Source organism: Zootoca vivipara, chromosome 15, assembly GCF_965207765.1.
Source record: "Zootoca vivipara chromosome 15, rZooViv2.hap1.1, whole genome shotgun sequence".
Lineage (NCBI taxonomy): Eukaryota > Metazoa > Chordata > Lepidosauria > Squamata > Lacertidae > Zootoca > Zootoca vivipara.
Window position 1 is genome coordinate 36,192,530 of NC_142598.1, and position 12,921 is coordinate 36,205,450.

The 12,921-nt window shown below is 45.9% G+C and overlaps 1 protein-coding gene across 5 annotated transcripts in view; it reads left to right on the top strand.

The window, feature by feature from the left end:
* Positions 1–742: 742 nt before the first annotated feature.
* Positions 743–12,921, top strand: part of MOB3B (MOB kinase activator 3B) — a 96,832-nt gene continuing 84,653 nt past the window's right edge. The window contains exon 1 of one of the 5 annotated variants that reach the window (XM_035140501.3): positions 743–1,030. The gene's annotated coding sequence lies outside the window, so the exon portion shown is untranslated. Of the gene's footprint in view, positions 1,031–1,207; positions 1,360–1,452; positions 1,777–1,968; positions 3,072–12,921 lie in introns of those variants that run through there. The other 4 variants (XM_035140506.3, XM_035140504.3, XM_035140505.3 and 1 more) reach the window with 4 other exon arrangements.

A 12,921-nucleotide genomic window follows, 5' to 3' on the forward strand; every position in this document is an offset into this window, starting at 1 on the left:
ATGGACCTAATGGGCATCCAAAGCCATTTGCACATAACAAATATGTATTTTATCAAAGTACTGTAATGGTTGAACTGAAATACAATTAAGAAGAGATATTTTAGGGAGCAGGCTAGCAGGCGGGGCCCGTGACTTACATCATAGGATGTAAACGCTGTTGCTGTATGTAGGTTTTATTTTATTTGTTTATTATCTTATATTTTGGAAATGTACATCCAGTTGTTTTTTCTTTTAAATTTTTTTTGGGGGGCCCAAAAGAGTTGGGGCCCTGAGCTATAGCTTGTTTAGCTTATACGGTAGGTAAATCGGGCATCACGAGAGGCAATATTTCAATATGAGTAGGATAATGAGAGTACCCCTAAACATTTTTTAAGAAAAAAAGCAGTGCTTATGAGCAGGCACCCCCCAAAAAAAACTTGGCCCTCCAGCTGTTTTTGGGACTACAACTCCCATCATCCCTAGCTAACAGGACCAGTGGTCAGGGATGATGGGAATTGTAGTCCCAAAACATCTGGAGGAGGACCGAGTTTGGGGGTGCCTACCTTTGAGTATTTTTATTGTTCCCCAAATGATTTAGGGAGGGGTCTGCAACACCCATCATGCCCCCCCTTTCCAACCTAATACTTTTAGGGCTCTAAGGAACTCCAGGCTTTCCGTTTAGGGACGGGACTTCAGCCACGCTCCCCGGCCAAGGCTGGGGCTGCAGCGCCCGGCCGCGTCCGCCAGGGGTTGCGCCTCGGCTCCTTCCCTGCTCCGCCGCCAGGGCCGCCCGAGTCCCGGGCGAGGAGGGTGGATGTCGGGCCAGTAGCGGCGCTTCTCCGGGTCACGGCGATCGGAGAGCGCGATGGCCCCTGGCTTGGTGCAATAGATCCCTCCTCCCGCCTTCCCAGGGGCCAAGATCCCCCTCTTTTGGAATCGACTCTCGGCGTGCGCTTCCTCTCCCTTTATTGTTTCCACCCAGCCTTGGATGCAAAGAAAGAAGGGAGCGCGAGGAGAAACCGTCGCAGGCAGCCGCCAGCGGGCTTACAAGGTAAACCCCCGGGGAGATGAGCATCGCCTTTTGGGGGGGGGCAGCTGCCCAACCCCCTCCTCCGCTTTCCACTTGGGATCGCTGGAGATCATTGCACCGGAATGGAAGGAGAGATGGCGGGGCGCGGGGGGGGGAAGGGGGAGAACGTGCGCGGAGGAGAAAGCTGCGCATCTTGAATTGTGCAACAATGTGCGTGCGCGCAAACTTGGCGCGCGTCCTCCCGTTTGCAGCCGAAATACAAGCCAGATCCCAGCTCGTGTTCCCCGGGAAGCAAGTCCCCCGGCTGCTCGGTGCTCTGTGCGGGCGCGTGTGTGTTTCTTTACTCCCGAGTAAGCGCTGGATGGAGGGGGTGGGTGGGTAGTGGGGCGAGATCGGCCGATTTGCCGCCCCCATCCTCCTCTCTGCATGTTTTTTTCACTAGGAGGTGACTTTGGAACTTACTCGCGAGGAGAGCGTGCAACAATGCACCCCTCTCCAGTGGGGTGCAATTTTAATGATCCAAGGGCTGGGCATTCCCGACCTTTTCCCCCACCCCACCCCTAAAGAGCTCGTGCCTTCTGTTCCCTTTTCCTCCCCTCACCCCACCTCCTTCTCGGAGCGATTGCACGGTGGTTTGAATTAAGACCCTGTAGCAACGGCGACAACAACAACAACAGAAGTTCTTTCTTGCCTCGCTGCAGTCATGCGCTCGCCTCTTGCCCTCTTGGCTTCGTTGCCTTTGGCAGGAAGGAGTTTCGAGAAAATAAGTGCGTACGGAAGAGATAATTGCGACTTAAAGCATATCGATATATCTGTGTGTTAAGAGAGAGGGGGGATCCAGAGCTTGGTGATATTTGGGGGAAGGGGGTAAATAGCAACGCCTGTTGTGGCTTTTGTTGTGCAATCCCATTCAACTGGTTGTTGCTTGGACTTATTTTCTCTTTTTTGGGGGGGGGAGAGAAAACACAACCCACATGCAATTTAGTGACACAACCACATTCCACGAGTTGCAGCTAAGATTCCTTTCTCCTCCACTGGGGAAGCTGGAGATTTGTTGTCGGGAGCTGTTCTGGGTCTTCTGTCAAAACATCTGGATTTCCAGCCTCTCCCTTTATTGCAGTGGGGGTGGGGGAAAAGAAAAGTTTCCCTCCCTCTTCCTTCTCTGATTTTTCTTTTCCAAACATTTTAAACAGCAGGCACACTGAGGATGCAACAACAACTCCCCTTTTTTCTTCCAGCACCTCATTCAAAGATTCCTAGCATTCTCTAAAAGTAAAAAAAAACAACAGTCACCCACAGAAACAAAGGGCGTTTGTTTATCCTATTGTTTAAAAGTCAGATATTGTATCTGGAGATGAAGAGAGCAGAAAGGAGGACCCTTTTTGGAAGCAACCACTTAAAAAAAAAACACCCTGAGGATGTTTAGTTTCAAAAAGCTAGAGTATGCATTGAAACACATTTGGTAAGGAAGGGGAAGAAAGTATACATATGGATTTGTGCGGAGGCGAAATCCCAAGTGGCCAAGAGGTTTTTCTGTGCTGTCTGTTTATTCCCTGCTTAAAGGATTTGCTTGCTGCTTTTAACTCTGATTTTGCTGCCTCCAGGGGGACTGGTTATTCCGCGTCTGCTGCTTCAATAGGCTGGATTTGTATTTATGGAGGGAGGCAAAAGCTGGAGAGGATACAGTACGTGAGTGTCCCGCAAGGGTGTCTCTGTTATCCGGCAAAAGGGCTGGGGAAGAAGGCCTTTTCGCAACAGCTCTCTTAGCCCATCGCCTCTGTGCAGCCACAAGGCGGGAATCTCAAAATGGAAGCCCCCTCCCTTCGTTTCCTCTGACCGGGTGTGAGAGAGGGAGGAAAGGCCCAGAGCCGAAGCCCGGGGATTGGTGACCTGTTTGTCACCTCTCGGGCAAAGCTCATTACAAATGGAAGTGACACACGGTTATTATGCAAACTGGAGGCTGCAAGCGCACGGCTGAGCCGATTCCAGGCGCCCAGTTTGCAGCCCAAGGAGGCCGGTTCAGCTCGACGGGTTTCCGACTAAAGCCTGGGAAAAGTGGAAGGTGAGTTGCCTCGTTGTTGTTCTTGCTGGGCAGGTCGTGGGGCAGGCCACGTCCTTGTTTTTTCCAGCGAGGGCGAAACAAATAGGGCACCCGGGGACCTGTCTGTAATCATGGGTGTCCAGTGGCAATTGCTTTTAATTGCGAAAATGTGGAAGTGGGAAACGAGTGGTCATTACAGGCCTTTGACTATAGTGCCTACGCAGGAGTCTGAATATCTTCCAGAGCGGATGTGACAAGCTGTGTCGTAATGCTATACTTGTATATACATTGCAGGCATGCAAAGCTAATTAAGCCATATTACTTCTTTCGAAAACATCGCTTGCTGCCGTTCTTGTTGTTTGCTGCTGCGTAATCTCACTTCTCTCTGCGCCCCGCGAAACAAAAAACCGGGGCCGAATGGAGATTTCAAACCCCCCACCCCCAACCACCGCATTCAGTATTTGTAACCAAACAACCAAATGTTGACACCGATCCTGGACAGTGTTAGAAATTAGCCAGGCGCGTTTTGCGACTGGTGCGGGTTCAATGGCGACCACTCGGGGAATCTCGGGGTGTCAGGTTGGTGACTTGGGAAAGCAAAAATGTCACTTGGAGAAAGATCTGAACTATTTTCCTTGAAGGCTGACTTTCTTTTATTCTGGATTGTTTGGTTGGACGGTGTTGTAAACTGCTTTGGGATTTGTTCTTTAAAATATAAAGCAGTATAGAAATGAAAAGTTTAATAATAATAATAATAATAATAATAATAATAATAATAATAATATTTCATAGCAAAAAAGGTGCCTAGACATTGCTTTGTGGCAACAGTAACCTAAGTTTGACTTGCCATTTGGTGATTAGATTATATATCTGAGTTTCGAACACTGCTTTTCCAGTATCTGTGCATGCTTCAGAAAGCAGTAATCACACTGATCTTGCAGTGGAAGCCCAGTTACAGCTTTTTGGACAGGATCCGTGCAATCCTGACAGCTGAGTTGGACAGGGGAACCTCACACTTGCATGCTCAGTTCATTATCAAGCCTTCCACCAGCTTCGGCTGGTGGCTGAGCTGCACTAACTACTGTTGTCTACACTCTGGTAACCCCGAGGTTATATGTAGAACTTCGCCTGAAGACGAAACTTCAGCTAGTGCAGAATTCAGCAGCCAGGTTTGAGCATATTACACCGATCCTGGTCCGACTGCACTAGCTGCCAATTATATTCTGGGCCCAATTCAAAGTGCTGGTTTTGACACATAAAGCCTTAAACGACTCAGGACCAGCAGTGCCTCAAGGACAGCCTCTCTCCATATGAACCGACCCAGACCCTGCGGTCATAATCTGAGGTCCTTCTTTGTGTGCCTCCTCCACGGGAGGTCCAGAAAGTGGCAACATGAGAACAGGGTCTTTTCTGCAGTGGCTCCCCATCTGTGGAATGTTCTTCCTTGGGAGGTTTGGCTGCCACCTTTAGGTGCCAGGCGAAAGCGTTCCTCTTCAGCCAGGCCTTTGGTTGATTAAATGTCTTGTGGGAGGGGAGTTTTTGCTCTTAAGTCTTGCTTTTATTGCATATTTTGTATTTTCCTTTTTTTATCTTGTGTTTTTGGCTTGTGAACCTCCCTGAGATCTACGGATGGAGGGTGGCATACAAATTTAATGAATAGCAGTAAATTAATGCCGGAATGTATGGGGCCACAGAGTCCTTTCATTGCACCCACTTTTGGTGCAATATGTGTGCGTTGCTGACCCTATGTTGACCCTAGCTGAATGTGGGAGCCTGTTTCTAAAACATGCCCTACTTAACTTTAGATGACACCTCCAAAAGGAAGCGGTTCATGGGGAAGGGATTTAGCTCAGCAGTAGAGCAGGTTCGATCCCTGGGCGGGTTATGTGCCAAATTGTAGCTTCAGAGGGCAGGAACAGGAGATGTCGGGGTGAAATCCAGCCCTTGGAGAGATGCCGCTGGGTCGATAGGCTGTGGATGGGAAAGTGATGTGATCCCAGCATCCCTGACTCTTATCCTCATGATAGCCCTTCAGGAAAGCGTGTTCTCCTTCATGGAGAGCCCGTGTTGTGGTGGGGACTAACAAGACACCCCTCCGGGCGGGTTAGTTTGGATGGCCACGGATGTGATTGGGCTCCTCTGGTTGTTGGGGAGATGTTAATGCTTCCAATAGTTGATTGACAGCTTAAAAGTTATGTATTCCCTGCGTGCAGCGTTGAGCTTCCTCTTTTCGTTCTGTGCATCGGATCACAGGCCCACCCTCCCTAATTTTAGGGCTGTTTGTGTTTGACCTTGCTATGCCTGTCATAGGGTCATCTGATTTGGGGGCAGGGGCCTGGTAGGAATTTTGTCCATTTGGCTGGTTGGCTGGTGCCATTTGGTTTTTGCCTACTGCGTAGCAAAGCGTCACAGGTTGCGGTTAGGCATTGGTGTAAAAATTGGTTGGTGGAGGGATCAAGATTGGCTGTGCCTGCCCCTCCAATGCTGCTGCTGCAAGGGTACTGTGTCCAGTTCTGGGCACCACAGTTCAAGAAGGATACTGACAAGCTGGAACGTGTCCAGAAGAGGGCAACCAAAATGGTCAAAGGCCTGGAAACGATGCCTTATGAGGAACGGCTTAGGGAGCTGGGTATGTTTAGCCTGGAGAAGAGAAGGTTAAGGGGTGATATGATAGCCATGTTCAAATATATAAAAGGATGTCATATAGAGGAGGGAGAAAGGTTGTTTTCTGCTGCTCCAGAGAAGCGGACACGGAGCAATGGATTCAAACTTCAAGAAAGAAGATTCCACCTAAACATTAGGAAGAACTTCCTGACAGTAAGAGCTGTTCGACAGTGGAATTTGCTGCCAAGGAGTGTGGTGGAGTCTCCTTCTTTGGAGGTCTTTAAGCAGAGGCTTGACAGGCATACGTCAAGAATGCTTTGATGGTGTTTCCTGCTTGGCAGGGGGTTGGACTGGATGGCCCTTGTGGCCTCTTCCAACTCTACCGGTATGATTCTATGATTCTATTCCATTAAAGGAATCCAGGGGCTCGCCATGCTCTTGTCCGTACCCCCGGCAAGGGGCTAAGGCCACTCAAGAGCCCCTGGGAGCATTAGGGGAGAGGCGAGGGTCTGGCACTCAGCTCCATCCTCTCCTCAAAGTGTTTTCCCTTACTGACTTTCGCAGGTGTGGGGACAGATCGTCGTAACCAGTGCCTAAGCAACCACTCACATTTTGCATTTTAATAAAAGTTGTGGCCAAAATTATGCCAAAAACCTTAAACAAAAATTCAGTGTGAAGTGTGAATTTATTTGAGGGTGTCGTGGGGACCTCAACACGCAAAAGCCTTTGCCTATCCAATATTCTGGCGTGGTGTTGGGAGAACCCCAGGACGATAGCTCTGGCTAACTTCAGCATCCCATGCAGAGGCTGCCATTGGGGCATCGCACGACTTTGTGTTCTCCATGGCAACCGTGTGGCTGTCTCCAATATCCATCAGTCCCAACCTTCGTGCAGGGGATATGAAGGGTGGGCTGCGGGCAGTGGGGTTGCAGTGCCCTCCCTTGCCGGTTATACAAATTTAATAAATAATACGGTAATAATAAAATAATTTGACTGGTTTGGGCCAGAGTGTAGCCCACTGGATCTGATGAACTGGTGCCGCATAATGCTCGGGGTGTGGGTGTATTTGTGGCACAACATAAACTTAGGAACTCCTCGCCTGTTGACATTAGGCAGGTGCCTCTGCTGTTCTGTTTTGGGACACCTCCTTAAAACATTTTGGTTTGGGCAGGCCTGTCCAGACATGTAGCTGTTGAACTGTGTTTTAAGTATCTGAAAATGTTTTAAGGTTTTGTCATTTTTTTTAAAGGTGATTTTACTATTTCTCGTAAACTGCTTAGAGGTTCTGTTTCAACCTAATGGTGCGTACAGTTCGTTAAATAAACAAACCAGGGGTGTAGCACACGGAGGGTGATCTCCAACCTTGGCCCACAAGGGGGTCTAATTTGGTCCGTTTCACAGGGCGGTGTGCGAAGACCTCTGAAGATGACCAGAGAGTTCAGTCCTTCTGTCTGCTGCTTCACCGGCATGTTGTTGGTGTGCATATTGAAACATATCGCTGTGATTCCCGGTGTCTTGTAGGAGATGGAGCTACTAACTTGTTTTCTTCTCTTGGAAACGAAAAGTGCCCAAATTGCCTTTTCCGTTTCCTTTCTCAGCATCTTCTCTCCCACAACAGAACTCCACCCAGCTGTGAGTCATTCCAAAACTTAACAAATCCCTGACTTAGATAAGTTTTAAAAATGAAGCAAGCATAGAATGAAATTACACTTCTCTGCTTCACTAAGTTTAAATTACAGATATTTAGTAAAACAGGTCCAGCTCTTTGATTGGCGCGAACCGTCAAAATACGAAATAACGTCGTGCGGTTCTACTGATCTGACGGGTTGTTTTAAGTTTAGACTGGAGGCAAATTGTGCATTTGGCTAGATGTCTACTGGTTACAGAATTAAAGGGAAGAAAATTCCTGTAACACCAGGAGACTTACTGAACAATCTGGAACAAAACAAAGCCCTTGTGTTCTGTGGATTGTAGATGCCTTACTAAATTATGATTCCATTGTGCCTGGCTGATACCTGTTTTTCAACCTTGTGTTATATCACCAGCGAAACATCGCGATATACCGGTATATCACAATGTCTGAAATAAGGATGGAGCATTGGCTGGGTTCATAGTTTTTCCAGCATTGTGATTTTTGCTTGTGAGACTCAGTTTAGCCAAGGATTCTTAAAGCGCTGTGCATATTAGAAGTGCTATAAAAATGCTTTATGTCCGCACGTAATTAGTAAACAAATGGCACAGAGGATGATTTGGTTGACCAACTCGTCTGCCTGGTTTTTTTTTTTTTGGTTTTTTTTGTTTTGTTCATCTGTAAATGCAAAGCTGGTGGAATTAGCAGAGGCAGCAAAAAATTAGAATTGGTGAAGCTGGTCACAGTTGTTGCTCCCTGAATGTTGTGGACACGGGTTTCAGTGTTTGTATCCTGTTGGGGTCACTTGAAACAAATCGATGAGCAAGGGCTTCTTTCACCTGTTCCCAGGGGGAAAGAAAAGGTGGGGGATTTTTTGCGTTAGTGCTGTTATTTCAGTGAATTAAGGGCAAAGAGCATAAGGACACAGCGTTAGAAACTCAGATATACAGTACAATCTAGGCGCCAAATGTCTCCTTAAACCAGGGTTGCAGTTGCCAAAACTGCATTGTCTAGTTGCCATTTTGGGGCCAGACGGCTGGAAAGTAGTATTTTTCAACATGACGTTTTGGTTCCTGAAATTCGTTCTGATGGTGCAGATGAAATATAATGGAAAGAATTACTACAGGGTGTGTTGCTAGGGTGTGAAGACAGTCCAGATCCAAGGATCCCCAGGCGTGCGACTCCAGATGGTGGAGACTTCCGCCGCCATCCTGGCACCCGGGCATCTTCTCTTGGTCGGAAGTGGCCAGGTACAAAATGTGCCCGGCGCCTGGCATATTTCGAACGCTGTAAGAACAGCTTTGTTTCTTGCTTCTAGTCAGCATTCTCTGTCCACAATTGACTGGCCAGGTGCTCTCAGTATTCATAAGCGTAAAAGAGATGGCTTTTATAGCGAGAGACAGACAGACAAAGTAATAATCATATATAAATAAGAATAAAAATGTGCACCCCACCACTGAGATCAGTGCTTTTTTCTGGGGGTATGCATACCCCTAAACATTTTGTGAATCTTTGTACTCACGTCCATTTATTGTATTTATTCTCCCCGATTTAAACTGTAAAATGGTGATTTTCTTGAGTCAAAATGAGAACACCCCTAAACATTTTTTTAAAGAAAAAAAGCACTGACCGAGACCATTCCATCGTAACTTTCCAACCTCCCAATATTTCAACACCTCTTGCGATGGTTTGACCCCTTTCGGTACAAATTCCACAAACAATTTCTGCTTGCCCCTTCCACTTCCTAGCTATCATAATCCGTGCAGCTGTCAATCCATTTGTGAGCCGGGAATTACATTCACATGTGGTGGGGGTGTAAATATATGCATTTTTTTTCCTGGCAAAGGGTGTTTAAGGAGATAACGGAAATCACCGGGTTAAAGCTGACCAAAAGTCCAGAGGTAGTATTAGTATCAATTCACAGTGAGGTGGAAGGTTCTCAGGCTTTGAAGGACTTGCTCACAGATTTAAAAACAAATTCACAGGTAATTGTAACAAGGCTAAAACTTAATGCTAATAAAGAGGGTCTGTGTTTCTCAGTGGTAGAGCACCTTCTTTCCACACATCTTCTTTTCCCAAGTTCAACCTCTGGCACCTCCAGCTGAGAATGTCCCCTATCCGAAAACCACTGCCAATCAGTGTAGACAAAATTGAATTACCGGTAAATAGACCTCTGCTCTGACTCCCTTTTGTCTTCCTCAGGTTCCTGTGATCCTGTGGTCGCAGAATTGGAATTTCTCAGGGATTACTCTGTCCTGTCTTGAAAACCTCCCCTTCCCCCTTGACCCGTTTGCTGTTACTGAACGTATCTGACAAATATAAGCCGGACAAATATAAAAATACAGGCCTTCCAGGATATTTTATATAAGCTGTTCGTTGATTCGTTAGATCGGCTTCCTCCCTATCCTCATCTGTCTCAACCAACTTCTAGGAAGGTTGGAAACTGCCTTACCCTGAGTCAGACCATTGGTCTATTATTTAGCTCAGTATCGCCTGCATTCATTGGCCATGGCTTTCCAGAAAGACGGTGCTCTCTCCCAGACCCACCTTGAGATGCTGAAGATCAAGCCTGGGAACCTTCTGTATGCGAATCAGATGCTCCGCCGCAGAGCTAGGTCATGAGAGGCTCGAGTCTCTCGTGTCTTATACTTTGTGTTATCTCTGAAGCCATCTATGGAAAGCTCAACTGGTGGTCTGCAGGAGCTAGGAGTGTGGTTTGAGAAGCCCTGTTTGCAATTACAGTGGTACCTTGGTTCTCCAACTTTATCCGTTCCGGAAATCCGTTCCAAAACCAAAGCGTTCCAAAACCAAGGCGCACTTTCCCATAGAAAGTAATGCAAAACGGATTAATCTGCTCCAGACTTTTAAAAACAACCCTTAAAACAGCAATTGAACATGAATTTTGCTATCTAACGAGACCACTGATCCATAGTATGAAAGCAGTAAACCAGGCATGTCAAACCTGCGGCCCTCCAGATGTTTTGGCCTACAACTCCCATGATCCCTAGCTAGCAGGACCAGTGGTTGAGGAAGATGGGAATTGTAGTCCAAAACATCTGGAGGGCCGCAGGTTTGACATGCCTGCTGAGTAAACGATGTACTGCAGTCACACACACACACACAAACAATCAATCAGTAGCTGAACTGGGTTTCACACAGACACACACACACAAAAAAGTGTCACAAAAACGCAAAATAAATAGCAAAAGCAGACTGACCTCAGCGTTAAACTCCAAACGGAAGTGTGGCACTCAAATCGGAAGCGTAACACTGAAAACGGATCATGTTGGGCTTCCGAAAAAAGTTCGCAAACCAGAACACTTACTTCTGGGTTTGCAGTGTTTGGGTTCCAAGTTGTTTGAGTAGTACCAAGGTGTTTGAGTCACAAGCAAGCTAGATGGCCTTTGGGGTTCTCAACCCAACTCTCAATAAAAAGGTGGTGCCTGTGTATTGCAAAAGTTACAGAGGATTTCCTCCTTTGCCAAATCACAGCTGGGGGGTGGGGCGATCATTGGGGCCATGGCATGTGAGGAAAGGGCTAAACCGAAACCTGTTTCGGAACTCATCACAACTGCTTTTTACAGTTAAAAGAAAACGACAATTCCAAGCTATGCTTTTCATACCAGTTGTGCAATGCTGCAACCCTGGTGTGAATTCCGTGAAGTGCTTTGAACAATTGTTCCCTCTAAATATCACATATTATCACCATATATATTTTTAAACGATGCTTTATAAAATGCCAAGAAGAACACAGATACAAAACTGATATTCTAAAGAACAGGAAACCGAACAATAATATGGTATATAAGACAATGGAAAGATTTTTGAATCAATGATTTTTTAAAAACATGGTTTGAAAGTTCCCAAGGGAAAAGACGTGATTTAGACTTTAGCCTTCAATCAGGTTCCCATTTTGCAATTCGTATATTTGCTGGATAAGCACGCATGCCAACTGATTGCTTTCACATAATGGTTTGCAACTAAATACAGCCTTTAGTATAACCAAGGAGCTTAATCGTTAAACCTTTGCTCTTGCAACTGACGTGCCTTTTGCAGAGCAGAATTAAGCCTGCTTAGGAGAAAAGGGCAGATTTGTTTGTTACGGCCCCCTGTTCACATGTGAGGAAGCAACTTCCATTTGATGATTTGAGCCACACAATGGGCAAAAGATTCCTGCATTGCAGGGGGTTGAACTAGGTGATCTTGGTCATCCATTGCGGCAACTCTACAATTCTAGGATTCTAAGGCTAAGCTTCTTCCAATCCTGGGCTGCTTTGTCTGGAAAAAAGACCCCTCTCCAAACATGGTTGGATTTACTCTTGAGCAAAATGCATACAGTGCTGCCTCGCTTAACGAATGCCCTGCTTAACGAAATTTCCGCTTAACGAAAGGTTTTTTCTAGCGGAGGTTGCCTCGCTAGACGAATTCGTTTTATGAAAAATTCGTCTAGCGAATCGCGGTTTCCCATAGGAATGCATTGAAATTCAATTAATGCGTTCCTATGGGCAAAAAAAAATTCAATGCATTCCTATGGTATTCGTTAGACGAATTTTTCGTTATAAGAAAAACCCGTGGAACGAATTAAATTTGTCTAGTGAGGCACCACTGTACATAGGATTCGGCTGCAGGTGTTCAGAAACATCCAGAAGGAAGAGAAAGTAGCTATTGCCTTTTAAAATGTGGCTGTTTTTTTGGGAGGGGGTGTTATTGGGAGGTTGTTTTATTTTGATTTTATATATATATATATATATATATATATATATATATATATATATATATAGTGTTTTTTATGTTGATCTTTTCTGTGAACCGCCCTAAGACCTCCGGGTATAGGATGGTATATAAATCAATCAATCAATCAATCAATCAAATCAATAAAATAATGGAAAATATAGGTAAAACAGTAGTACCACACCCTGAGTAAATTGGTTAAAATGTATAAAAGAGGGATCTAAAATGTGTCGGAAATGCCAAGAAACAGAGGGGACATAAGAAAGCTAAGGGATATTGGGAGAGGATTTCTTTTTGCGCCTACGTTTGAAGCAAAACTCCCCAGCTTGTGTCTAAGGGATCATGTTCAGATCAGGTAGACCAGTGGTTCCTAACCATTTTTTGGCCATGCCCCACCTAAGCATCTCTAAAATCCTCATCCCCCATGACATATAATTCTTATTATTCAAAAAGTGAACTCCTGTTCACATGGAAGAAGCCTAAAAGGCCATTACAGTCATACCTCGGTTTAAGCACGCCTCAGTTTGAGTACTTTCAGTTTAAGTACTCCGCGGACCAGTCTGGAACGGATTAATCCACTTTCCATTACTTTCAATGGGAAAGTTCGCTTCAGGTTAAGTACGCTTCAGGTTAAGTACGGACTTCCGGAACCAATTGTGTATTTAAACCGAGGTACAGTGGAACCTTGGTTTATGAACACCTCGGTTTATGAATTTTCGGTTTACGAACGCCGCGGACCCATCTGGAACGGATTAATTCACTTTCCATTACTTTCAATGGGAAAGTTCGCTTCAGTTTATGAAGGCTTCAGTTTATGAACAGACTTCCGGAACCAATTGTGTTCATAAACCGAGGTACCACTGTACCACTGTAACTGTTAATAACTCATTCTCGAATTGCCCCCCC